At 32.9% G+C, this 13563-nt stretch overlaps 1 pseudogene; it reads left to right on the top strand.

Moving 5' to 3' along the window:
- The window catches only part of LOC101422529 (large ribosomal subunit protein bL19m-like), a 95590-nt pseudogene extending 82396 nt beyond the window's left edge, over positions 1 to 13194 (top strand).
- The last annotated feature ends 369 nt before the right edge of the window (positions 13195 to 13563 follow it).

Genomic DNA, 13563 nt, shown 5'->3' with positions numbered 1-13563 from the left:
TATAATCATTCAATGTATTCCCTTAGAACTTCTTCATTTTGTACAGTTGTAGTACTGTGTTCTTTTTCATTTCTGATAGTCATAATTTGAATCTTCTCATTTTTCTTGGTCAGGTTAGTTTGGCAACGTGTTAATCATGTCAAAGAACAAATTTTGTTTTCATTGTTGCTCTCTATTATTTTTCTATTCCCCCTTTCATTCATTTCCACAGTAATCTTAATTTTATATTCTTCTTTGCAGATAGCTAGTGTTTAGTTTTATCTAGTTTTTTAAGCTGGACAGTTAGGCTATTGATGTAGTATCTTTTTTTTTTTTTTGAATACCATCATTTTCAGTATAAATTTCAGTCTAAGCACTTCTTTACCAGGATCCTACCATTTTTCCTATGTTGTGTTTCCATTTCAATCACCTTACGTTATTTTCTAATTTTCTTTGTGATTTCTTTTTTTGACTAATTGACTATTTAGAGTTGTATCATTTGATTTCAACATATTTGTGAATTTCCTAAATTTCCTTTGATATTTATTTTTAGTTTCATACGATCGTGGTCAGATAACATATTTTGTATAAGTTAAACCCTTTCAAATTTATTGAGACTTGTTTTAGGACATAGAGTATATTTTCTCATGGAAAATTTTCCATGTGTGCTTGAGAAGAATGTATATTCTGCTGTGGGGTGGAGGGATTTATAGATGTCTGTTAAATCTAGTGGATTTGTAATGTTTTTCAAGTCTTCTATTTCCTGGTTAATATACTGTCTAGTTTATAGCTATTATTGAAACTAGCATATCTGTATTTCTATTATTATTGTTTAATTGTCTGTTTTTCCCTTCAATTCTGTTACTTTTTGCTTCATGTGTTTTGGGTTCTTGTTATGAGCGTGTGTGTGTGTGTGTGTGTGTGTGTGTGTGCATTTTAAGCCACTATGCCTTCCTGATGGATTGACCTGTTTATACTCTGCTTATAGTTATGTTATTTTCTTTCTCCCTAACATATTTTGCCTTAAAGTTGATTTTTTGTAACATTATTGTAACTACTCCCGCATATGTTTAGAGCATGGTATATCCTTTCCTTTCCTTTTATTTTTACCCTTTTTGTGTCTTTGTTTATAAAGTATTTTTCTTGTAGATAGCATAGAGTTGGACTATATTTTTTTAATCCATTCTGCCAATTTCTGCCTTTAGTTGGGGGTATTTAATTAACTTGCGCTTAATTTAATTACAGATAAGATAGGATTTGCATATGAAATTTCAGTGTTTATTTTGTATATATCTTATGTGCTGCCTTCTTTTGAGTTGAGTAGATATTTTCTTCTCTATCACTTTAATTCCTTTTTTACATATACTTTTTTTTTAACTTATTTTCTTAGTAATAAGAAAATTTCTTAGGGGCTGACATTTAGATTGCAATGAACATCTTAAAACATTCTAGATAATAGCCATACCAACTTAATTTGAACACATAAGAAAACTTTGCTCTAATATTGCACAACTGCATGGTTTCTGATGAGAAATCAGCTTTCATTCGTTTTTAAAGTTCCTTTGTGATGGCAGTATTTCTTTTGTTATTTTCAAGTGTCTATCTGTTTTTGTTTTCATCAGTTTGATTATCATATGTCTACGTTTAGAACTCTTTGAGTTTATCATTTTTGAAGTTCTTTGAGATTCTTGGATGTTTAAATCCATGTTTTTTTCCCATCAAATTTGGAAAATGTTTTGTTATTACCTATTCAAATGTCATTTCCATTCTTTTCACTCTCTCTCTTCGCCTTTACAAACTCTTATTGTGTGAATGTTAGTACAATTGATGGTGGCCCACACGTCTTCGAGGCTCTATTATTTTTCTTTGTTTTCTTCCTTTCCACTCCTCAAATGTATATTCTCAACTGTGCTACCTTCAATTTAACTGATTATTTCTTCTGTCAACTTAAATCTATGTTGAGACCCTCTATTGAATTTTTCATTATTGCATTTGTACTTTTTAACTCAGAATTTTAGTTAGGTAATTTTTAAAAATTTCTGTTTCTTATTTAATATTTCTATTTGGTAATACATTGCTATTATAGCTCCTGTGTTATTGAAAAATGGATTCCTATTGTCCTTTGAACATATTTATTACAAATGACTTAATGTATTTGTCTATTAGTTAAATATCTGTTTTTTTGAAGGACTATATTATTGATTTATTTTATTACTATTTATGTTCCATACTTTTCCATCTTTGTGTGTCTCATAATGTTTTATGAAAATTTTTTATTTTATATAATATAATGTGGCAACTCTGGAAATTATATCCTGCTTCTTCCCCAGTACTTACTTTATTGTTGTTGCTTTTTGTTTGTTTAGTGATTTTACTGGGGTAGTATTCCTCATTCTTTATCCTCTGTCATGTGTGGTTATCAAAGTTTCTCCTTGGTTACTTAGTGGTCAGGTAATGATTGATAAGAGATTTTCTTATATTCCTTGGACTAATAAAATTTCCCAGACTTTAATGAGGGACTCTTGGTTGTGTTCATGCATACCTCAACATGGAGCTAGTCAGTTTACGATTATGCTTCAGCTGTCGTTTCCCACTTGTGCAGTAGCTCAAGGTCAGTCAGAGATTAGAGAGTAGGGACTTCTCATGACTTTCCTGAGCAGGTGCATAGCCCTAAACATGTGTGGGCTTCTAGTTTCCCAGGAATATATCTGAACTTTTAAAATCCCCTTAGAGGCATCTCATTCTCCTGCTTTTACTTTTAATTTTAAATATGTTGGTCCACTTCTTGTTACAACAATTGGAATAATAACTTCAGCAATATCATGATGCTAAACATTTGCCATTGGTTGTTTACAAAAAAAATTGACAACGTTAGTAAGTTTCAAGTCAGGTCAAAAAATGGTAGAGAATTAAGTTTTTTGGTTAGTTGTCAGACAGGTCAAATAGTGAAAATTTCCTGGAGTGGGGCTTTTGGGTGACGACAAAAATCTATTCTGATCCCCCAGGGTCTCCTAGGCTGCTGACTTTCACAGCTATTGTAGTTATAAAGCTGTTATTCTCCAAGGGTACTGTGGGCCTGTGAAGAGGTGGATGGTAAAAGGGCAGGTTAAATCATCACAAAGTTCTTATGTTCTTAATAGATGCAAGTATTTTTTCATGAAAAAAAAAAAAACACTCCTGGGATTGTTTCAAACCTTTAGTGAATTCCTAGATGTCTGAAAAAATTGATTTTGACTATATTTCTTAATGTTCTTGTTGCTTTTTGGAGGGGCAGATTTTCAGAGGCTCTTCCTCCACTATTACAGAAGTGCTTCTACCAAATTATATTTGACATTACTTATATTATGAAGAAATAATGGTTTAGAGCCACAATGTCTGAGTATAAAGTTTGGTTATATTACTAAAAATTAGTGTAAATTGTATTAAGGAACTTTACTTTGTATTTCTATTATTCAGTTACCTTATTGTAAGAGTGAAAATAATACTATCTCATAGAATTATATTAATAATTGCATGAAATGTTATCCACAAAGTATTTACTTCATTATTTATATATATTAAACTCTAAATATTACTAGATAAATTTACTCTCAACATTTATCTTGTCTTCACAAATATATATGTAGATATGGCTGTAGTGTCATCTTGTAAATAATGCATTATTGGAATCATAGACATTTCAACTCATCCTCTTTTGTGTATTTTTATGTACTCCAAAAAAATATGACTTAAACTATTCCTTTGTAATAAAGGAGTAAATTGTTTAGTTAAGGTTCAAAGTGTCCTAAAGCTTTCCTACAAAATTTCACTATGCAAAATTTCAAGAGTCTTAATAAAAATACAATGCCTATTTTATTTAATTTTGTGAAGAGTCAGCCTGAAGTGAACTTATTTAAAAAATTCAAGGAGGCTGACATATAAGTATTTTTCAGCTTAAATTTTGTACTATTTGAAAGAAATCATTTTATGTACTGTAATGAATACTTAAAATAGCATATATTTTAATGGAGTAAATGAGAATTCCATTCATTAACCATATGTTTAAATTTCTTGAAAAGAAAATTATTAGTGTAATTAACAGTTGCTAGAATATTGAATCTCTTTAGGTGATCTGCATGTCCTAAGCTACTGATCTACCTATAAGTGCTCCTCTCTAAACAACTGGAGTTCACATAGTTTAGTGTTTACACAGTTTCAAGACATTAAAAAACAAATTGGGCTAGAGATGTAATTTGAATGCTTTCTGCAACCTGCCTTCTGCTATTCCTGGCACGGTTTAGAATTTAACTACCTTCTTTATTTCTGATTTTTCTCCCCCAAAGCAGAGTCAACAGCTTTAGCTACAGATGGGGCTCTGTATGGCAGTTACAGGACCCAGATGCTGCACTCTGCAACATGTTTTGCCAACAGCATCTGGCTCCTTTGCTGCCTGTATAATTGGCATTTGTGCAGATGCTTTGATCTGATTTTCTTAGGGACACTACACATCAGGCTTTCAGAAACATAAAGGTATTGCAACCTGTTGACTGTATGAATTTTTTTCTCATTGGGTTTTATGTAAATTTGTCCTAGATACCTTAAAATATGAAGTACTATGCATTAGAACATTATATGCTTCTTTTAAGAATATGTTAAAAATGCTCTAAAGGATATAATAACTGAAAATAAAATGTCTTAAATTTAATAACTAAAACATCAGTATTGATGTATGTGAAATATATTGAACTATGAAGTTTGGTGTATTGTTGGTATTTTATTTATTTATTTAGCTTAGTTTAACTTAGCTTATATATAAAAGTAGTATGAAACAGTAAAACCATATAAAAATTTAATTCAGACAAGAGTAATCTATGGCACAGTATCCACCTTTAACAGGTAGATGATTTTTCTTTTGCAAAAACCAGAGCTGTGGACAAAATATATGTATATGTAGATCTTTATGTTCCTTTTAGCATAGCTACACCATATTTTAACTTATATATATAACATACTGGCTTCTCCATTGGATTGAATTGTGTATCCTGATTTAGACATGATTTTGGAACTGATCCACATTCCATTGGATGTGAACCTATTGTAAACAGGATCTCTTGAAGATATTATTTTACTTAAGGCAGGTCCAAATGAATGCAATTGAGCTTTACTATGGATTACTGATGTTTATATAAGCAGAATGAAATTCACACACATGGAAAGAAAGCCACAGGTAAGAGTCAGAAATCAAAAGTCAATGGGACCCAGAAGAGAGATGAGAGAACATTGCCTTATGATGGGAAAGACAGGGATCTCAAAGATGCCTGGACAAAGAAAACACTACCAATCTCAGGAGGAAGCAAGTCTTTTAGTCTCTGAAACCACAAGTCAATAAATTCCTGTTATTTAACCCACCCCTTTGTATTTTATTTTTCCTGTAGCTGGGAAACTGAGACAGCCCTTAGACAATTTTTTATGTTTTTCAACTATAAACTATCATTTGTAGAGGTTAATTATATGTATGTTTTACATACACATGTGATTATAATAGTAGACTGAATTACTGGAATTGAAATTGGTGTATAAAAGTTGTCTCAATTAAAAATTTAGACAGATATTATCAAATTATCTTATAAAGTTTTAATATGGTAGCCAGGGAAACAATGAACAAAACTATTGGTAGTATACACTTAATGTTTCTCTCATTTTATGCTAGAAAAAATCTTTTCTTTAAGTTTTGCTTATGCCCATTTTATATATAAGAGAATCAACTCTGAGAAATATTCAGTAACTTATGCAAAATCTGTGTTAGAAAGTGGTGGATCTGAATATCAGACTGAGGTCTCTGTGACTATAGTTCTATGGTTTTAGATCTCTTTCTTCTGATCTTGGTTATACAATAAAATCATATATACATAATATATGTATAATATGTATATACATTATCACAGACTACCACTTAGTTCCCAAGGGAAAGCAGCCACAACTATAGTTCTAATTAATTTATGAAAGATTAAATGGTTTTATTTTTCTCAGTGGAAAATTTGGAAATTAGTTTAGATCCATTTTCATCACAAAAGAATAACTCAAGGAGTAAGTATATTTTCTTTGGCAGATGAACACATCCTATAACCATTTATAATGTTACATGTAGGTTTTTAAAATTCACTTATTCATTAAAATTGTTGTTGATAGAAGTACTAAAAGGACAGGAAGGGGGATTCAATATATCTTATAGTAAAACTCTTACATGTTAAGTTTTTTTTTAATATTAATTAATGTTCAACAGTGATAAGAATATATAACATAAACCTTGGAATAACTGTGAAAAGAGTGAAGCAAAATATCTATTAAGTCAATTGTGAAGATAAAATGAAATACAAAATAATATTCAATTAGTCCAAAGACATGCAAACATAGGGAAAAAAACCCCAAAGAGAGAGTAAAATTAGTATTAATGTCATTAGCAATAAGTGGGATAGAACTTTGAGTTTCTTTTCTGGCATATAAAGATTTTGGAAGCTATATTAGTCAGCCAACAAGGTGCTCATGCAAAATACCAGAAATTCGTTGGTTTCTATAAAAGGTATTTATTTGGGGTAGGAGCTTACAGATACCAGGTCATAAAGCATAATTTTACTTTCCTTATCAAGGTCTATTTCCATATGTTGGAGCAAGATGACTGCCAACGTCTGTGAGGGCTCAGGCTTCCTGGTTCCTCCCTTCCTCAGGCTTCTTATTCCTGGGCTCAGGGTTTCTCTCTTCCTGGGGCTTGCTTCTGTTTCCTCTGTGAGCTTACTTCCTGGGGCTCCAGCTTAAGGTTTCAGCATCAAACTCCAATATCAAAACTCCAACATCAAATATCCTTAACTCCGTCCTTTGCCATGCCCCTACCAAAGGGTGGGGACTCAATGCCCTACTGGCACACAGGTTTACATAATTACTTAATCAAGTAAACCTATGAATCCAATATAATCTAATATGCCCAGAGGAAAAGATCAGTTTACAAACATAATCCGATATTTCTTTTTGGAATTCATCAATAATATCAAACTGCTGCAGAAGCCCTCATTCCCATCCTTACAAGAACAAAAACCTGGATATTATGAAAGAAATGACTTTCCTCAACCTGTCAAAGAACTGAAGTTGCAGGGAAAGCCTACCCTTGAATTCCAGAAAGGCAGGCACTTCTAGCTGAGATCTGCTTACCTGAAGCAGAAGCCCCTGAAACTCTAAAGCTGATGTAACACTTAAATGGTACTTTTGACACATTGCTGAAGGCTAAGTGTGTACTAGTATGAGAGTGAGAGTATTAACAAAGTCCTGCATTTTCATGAGCTTTACTTCCATTAAACCCATCAGCTTCTCACAGGAAAGGTCCAGAAATATTTCTCCTGTAGCTTTTATCGAGGGGAAGAGTAATCCCTATTAAACAGACCCAACAACTACTCCTTCCAAATTATTTATTTTCCAGGGGAAAAGACTTTGCCAGAGCTTTAATCTAGCTCTGGAAAGGGCATTTTTCACTGCTACTCACTTCTAGCCTTCCTGTATTACTGAAGGGGAAAAAATTCTCAACAGGGGTCAAGTCCTCAAGGAACCTGTGGCCACTTGTGCTGCCAGAAAGAAAGGATGTGCTAAACTAATAAACAACAACAACAACAAAAACTTCTGAGTAATGTGTGTCAAAGGAACAGAGGAGCCAAATGCTATAACATCCAGTGGTCAAAGATGGAACAATATAAGCAATAAAATAAAGTAGTATTAGATTGTAACACAGTATTAAATAAATATCAATGAGTCCATAGTGATACAAATTATTGAATAAAGAGGTAAATGGGGAAGAAAAGACAAATCTCCCATGGAAAAGAATTCCAGATAAATCATTTTCCCTCAAGGAAAGTGTAGACTGTACATAATGACTTCTTTTCAAAGAATACAATAAGGAGGGAGAGTAAAACATAACTTTACACTAAGGCCAGATGATCAAAATCAATATCAACAGTAATAAGGCATGTTGGTCATTATCATACACATAATACAATGTAATGAGAATGGCTCTTTACCTCTGTGGCCTTCTTTCCACAAACCCAGAACCACAGTCTATTAAAAGGAAATTAAAAGCATAGTATGAAATACTGTGGACAATTATTATGTCAATATATTTTAAAACATATATGCATAAAGACTTCTTTATATATCCAGATTATATAAAGAATTCTTGCAACTAAGTAATAAAAAAGTCAATCCACTTTTTTTTTAATAACATTAGTTTTAAATAGCACTTCAAAACAAAAAAGCTAAGTAAATTCATCATGGTAATAGAGCAACACAACTTTTCCAGACTCCAAATGTATTGCTTTGTCCCATATGTCATTTCACTTTACTGTTATGGATTGAATTGTGTTCCCCAAAAAGATATGGTGAAGTCATAATTACCATTACTTCAAAATATGTTCATATTAGAAAATAGTGTTGTCACAGATGGAATTAGGGAAGTTAAAATGAGGTCATACTGGAGTATAGTGTACCCTTAATCCAACATGACTAGTGTATTTATAAGATGAAGAAATATGGATGCAGACAGAGGAAAGAACACCATTGGACAACTGAGGCAGAGAACATCATGATAGTGGTCAAATCAACTCCAGAAGCTGGGAGATAGTCATGAAACAGATTCTTCCCTATAGATTCTAGAGGAAGCATGACCCTGACAATGCCATGATTTTGGTACTCTAGGCTCCAGAACTGTGAGCAACAAAAAGTTTACATTGTTTTAAATCATTCATTTTAAGTTGTTTGTTATGTCAGACCAAAGAAATTAAAACATTTAATAAAGAGCAATGACAGTTTATCTAGGTTCCCTTTCCCAGAAATGAAACAGAATCAGGAATAGCACCTGGAATGTGCCTTTAAATCTCTTTTGATCAAAACTTGTCCATTGACCCCCATTTAAATCAGAGTAAAAACCTTACCTTTTTAGAAAGCCTACATGTTCTGCTCTTTCCCCTTTCCTGTCCAACTTCATCTCCTGCTACATTCCTCCTTACTCATTCATGTAGCCAGCCTGGTGCTTCTCTTTAGGTCAAAATTTTCAGACCTAAGGCTTTTGCCTGGCTGACCCAATGCCTGGAGTGCTCTTTCCTCATTTCACCTCTTCGATTACTCCTCACCTCAACTAAATCTTGTCTCAAATCCCATCTTCTCAATGAGTCTATACCAACCACCCTATTTCAAAATTGGAAACTACTCTTACCCCTGGCACTCCAAACCTCACTAATCCCTCATTACCTTTTCTTTTCATAACATATAATCTGTTTATGTATATATTTTATAATTTACATATTTTACATTTATCAACGTTTATGTCTCCATCTGCTTTACCATGATAGTAATTTATACCTATCTTGTTCACTGATTTGTTACAGGACCCCAATTTCTGCTTCTCTTATAGGTGGTATTCAAATATTCAAAACCTTTTTTAAGAATGAATAAATAAACTCTCTTACTTTATTGAAGCTAGGTTGGGAGGAGGGAAGGGGGAAGAAATGAAGCAGTTTATAAGGCACCACACATTTTGTCAGAAAAGATCAATTTCCTGATTAATTTCCACCCCCAAAAAACTTCCCATGCAGCCTGTGATATAGTCTAAGAACGGATATTAAAACATTCTTAAGGGTCATGGCAGTCAAGAGAGTTATGAACCCATGCATAAAATTTCTTGGTTTATTCATAGAGCTGTGCAGAAACATATTCAATGACTAACTTATTCTTTAAAAAAGTATTTAGGAAAAAAATCAATTAGTATTAGGTCAAGTCATTATTTCATAAAGAATTCTAATACAAAATCTATATTAAATGTGCTATTGTTTTATAATAGAATGTATTTTATTTGGTTGTCTGTGACATTTGTGTAAAAATATGGTGACTTTGTTATCCAAAAACCCAGAAATTGTAACACTTTTTAAAAGTGAAAAAAAAATACAGACACACACACACTGAGAAATTGTTCGTTAAAAATACATAGAAAACTATCAGGCATAGTTTGCTTCACATTCGATGTTGCATGTGGAGGCCTTGACTATGACAAGAGCAAAATGTAAATTTTAGGATTATGGGATTTGCTACTAAAATTATTTTTTATTGAACTGTGAAAAAAAAGGTAATAAGCAGTTGCATACCAAAGAAAGGAATGTAAATGAAAATCTCCCTTTCTGCAAAATCCATATTTTCCTCCTGAAAATGTCATTAATCAGAATGTAATAATGGGTTCTTAAAAGTAATGAATGTTAATCAAGTATATTAATCATTTGCATTTTTCTCATTTTCCTTAGTAGTCTTTGTTTCTTTGCTCTCATTCTTTCTTTTTTCTTTTTTTCCTGGGGAGGAGCCTTCCATATTTTAAGAACAAAAGCCCCTTCATAAGTCACTCAGTTTTATGTTTTAAAAAATTTTTGTATTGTTAACACATAATAAAGCACAAAGATATTACTTGCACAATTTTAGGAGTTTTGGTATTTGTGCTTACCTACATAATCACCACCCAATTAAGTTTGAACTAACTGATTCCTTTGATAGCATATTTTCTTTATGGAAATTAATATTTACCTTTATCCCTGAACCAAGGTGACTGAGCAGCCACCATCTGAAATTTGATACATTATGTGGAGAAACAAAGAGAGAAATTCTCTTAACCAAATTCTCTGGTTTCTAAGTTACAGATACCACTTCCAATCACCAATCATTGCCTAAATCATGTCAAATTAGCCCTACTCACCCACAAGTGAACCACAAAGTGCAATTTTTTCTTTGTTTAGAACATAGAAAGAAATATTTAGTGATTGGTACTATTGATCCCCAAAACAACTCAATTGTGTTGTGCTGCATGTTCAGTAATACATTATTTCTGTTAGGTAGTATATGGTAATTGTAAAAAAATTATTTTAAAACTGAAAAAAAACAATGAAAGAAAACAACATCAACCATAATGCAACTTTAGAATTGCCACCATTAATGTGGGTTCACATAACTTTTTGAAGGGACATTAACTGATACAATTTTATGTCATTTGTAATTGTTGAATTAACACATTCCAGTGAATGAATAATGTACACCTGTCCACAATTTTGTAAGTTTAGTTTTTCATTTATTTGAGGTTTACAATTTTAAAAATTCATCTGGAATGAAGATTGCAATTGATGCATACAAAATAAAATATATCCCTGCATCCTCCCAATGCTGGTATTTTAGCAATACAATCATATTCACAATAAAATGTTCTTTCTTTCTGGTACTTGACCTACAAATGCTTTTAAAAATTCTTTTTTTATAATTATTGATTTGATAGAATATCTAAAAACTATTGAGTCTCCATTTTTGGTTTTAACTAAAATGTAGTATTTGCTGGTAGAATTAAATAGATATTCATTATATCAAATTATAATTTACATAGAATGATAATAGAATCTGACACTTTATTAATAAGGCATATTTTACTGACTATAACTTATGGCATATATGTTATAATATACAGGCATATCTTATTTTATTGCACTTCACTTTATTGCCCTTCTCAGATATTGCATTTTTTGCAAATTGAAGGCTTGTTGAAGTCTTATGTCGAGCAAATTTACCAGTGCCATTTTTTTTCTTGCAATAGTTCAAATTTTGTATTTATTGTGTCTGTTATGGTGATATGCAATCAGTGATCTTTGATGTTAATATTGTAATTGTTTTGGAGCACTACAAATCATGTTCATGCAAGATGGCAAATTTAATCAATAAATGTTCTGTGTGATCTGACTGCTCCATTGACTGTCTTTTTCACTCTCCTAAGGCTGCTCTATTCCCTGACACACAACAATATTAAATTTAGGCCAGTTAATAACCCTACAATGGCCTCTAATGTTCAAGTAAAAGCAAAAGTCATACATCTCACATTTTAAAGGAAAAGCTAGAAAATATTAAGTTTAGTGAGGAAGGCATGTCCAAATCTGAGATAGGCTGAAAACAAAGCCTCTTGTACCAAATAGCCAAGTTATGATTGCAGAGGAAACGTTCTTAAAGGAAATAAAAAGTGCTATTACATTGAATACATGAATGGTAACAACATGAAACAGACATTGCTGATATGGAGAAAATTTTGGGGGTCTGTGTAGAAGATCCAATCATGCACAACATTCTTTTAAATCAAAACCTAATCCAGATTAAGACCCTAACTCTATTCAATTCCATGTATTCTGAGAGAGGTGAGGCAGCTGCAGAATAAAAGTTTTAAGCTAGCAAAGATTGGTTCATGAGGTTTACGGAAAGCAGCCATTTCTGTAACATAAAAATTCAAGATGGGAGTTGTAGTTCTCACCCACACAAGCCGACATGCAGCCTAGACTGCATCGCGCTGTGGGGCTGCCTTGGGCCTGTCCCTGGTTTACGAGCCTCCAGGGCGCTCCTCCCTGCGTGGGTTTCTGCAGAGCACAGGGCCTTCTCGGCCAGGTGAGATCTAGCTGCCGCCCAAACCCATCATTGTGGATAAGCACCGCCCCCCAGGCCAGGAGAGAAGGTTCTTCAGTCCTGAATTCATTCCTCCAAAGGGAGGAATAGATCCTCTGAAATTTCATATAGAAAGAAAAGATATATTAGAAGGAGAAAAGCACTTCACATTCCAGAGTTCTCTGCTGGAAGCATACTCCATGTTACTACAGCCATCTGTATGCCAATGGGAAAACAAGGCGGTTTCTGGGGATTTGCATCCAGAGATCGGGAAAATGACTTGGAGCTACTTTTATCCTTAGGAATACTATTGAAGGACAAGGTGTTAAGATTTGCTTTCAACTTTATAATCCTCCAATTCAGGAGATCCAAGTGGTTAAATTAGGGAAATGGGTGGATGATAGCTTGTCCTACTTAAGAGATGCCTTTCCTGAATACAGCACTTTTAATATGAATATGAAGCCAGTAGCACAAGATCTTACCCAGGAAGTTCCTGTTAATAAACTGAAAGTAAAAATGAAGTCTAAGCCTTGGTCCAAATGCTTGGAACATCCAAAATTTAATGTTAAAGGAATCCAGTTTGATCTTTATTTATCTGAAGAACAAATGAAAGAAGCTCAGAAGTGGGCTCAGCCATGGCTTGAGTTTGATATGATGAGGGAATATGATACTTCAAAAATTGAAGCTGCAATATGGAATGAAATTAAAGCAACAGAAAAGTCCTGATCCTGAGAATAAATTTGGTGACTCACAGAGGATATTCTCCTTCTCAGAGTATTTATATTGAGACCAATTTAATTTCATTCAATTTTTAAAATAAAATTAGTTTTCCAGTTTGTAACTTTAAAAAGAGAAATATGTTGCCAAGTTTTCCGGATGTCCATTCTCTTACTGAAAGCAAAGCTACAACAGAGGTCAAACCATCACCAGAATGCTCTTCAATGGGCATGCAGTCTGAGCTAGGGCAGTGGGTAGGAAGAGTTTTAAAAATGGTGAAATAAATCCTATATACAGAACAGCATACGATTTAAAGAATAATAAAATGGACATTCATGCATCCACCATCAGGTTAAGACATAGAACATTTAGTAATATCTAAGAAGGTTAAGAAATAGAACATTT

This window comes from Dasypus novemcinctus, chromosome 11 (assembly GCF_030445035.2).
Source record: "Dasypus novemcinctus isolate mDasNov1 chromosome 11, mDasNov1.1.hap2, whole genome shotgun sequence".
Lineage (NCBI taxonomy): Eukaryota > Metazoa > Chordata > Mammalia > Cingulata > Dasypodidae > Dasypus > Dasypus novemcinctus.
Note: the sequence above shows the minus strand (reverse complement) of the source record. Positions and strands in the feature narration are given on the sequence as shown.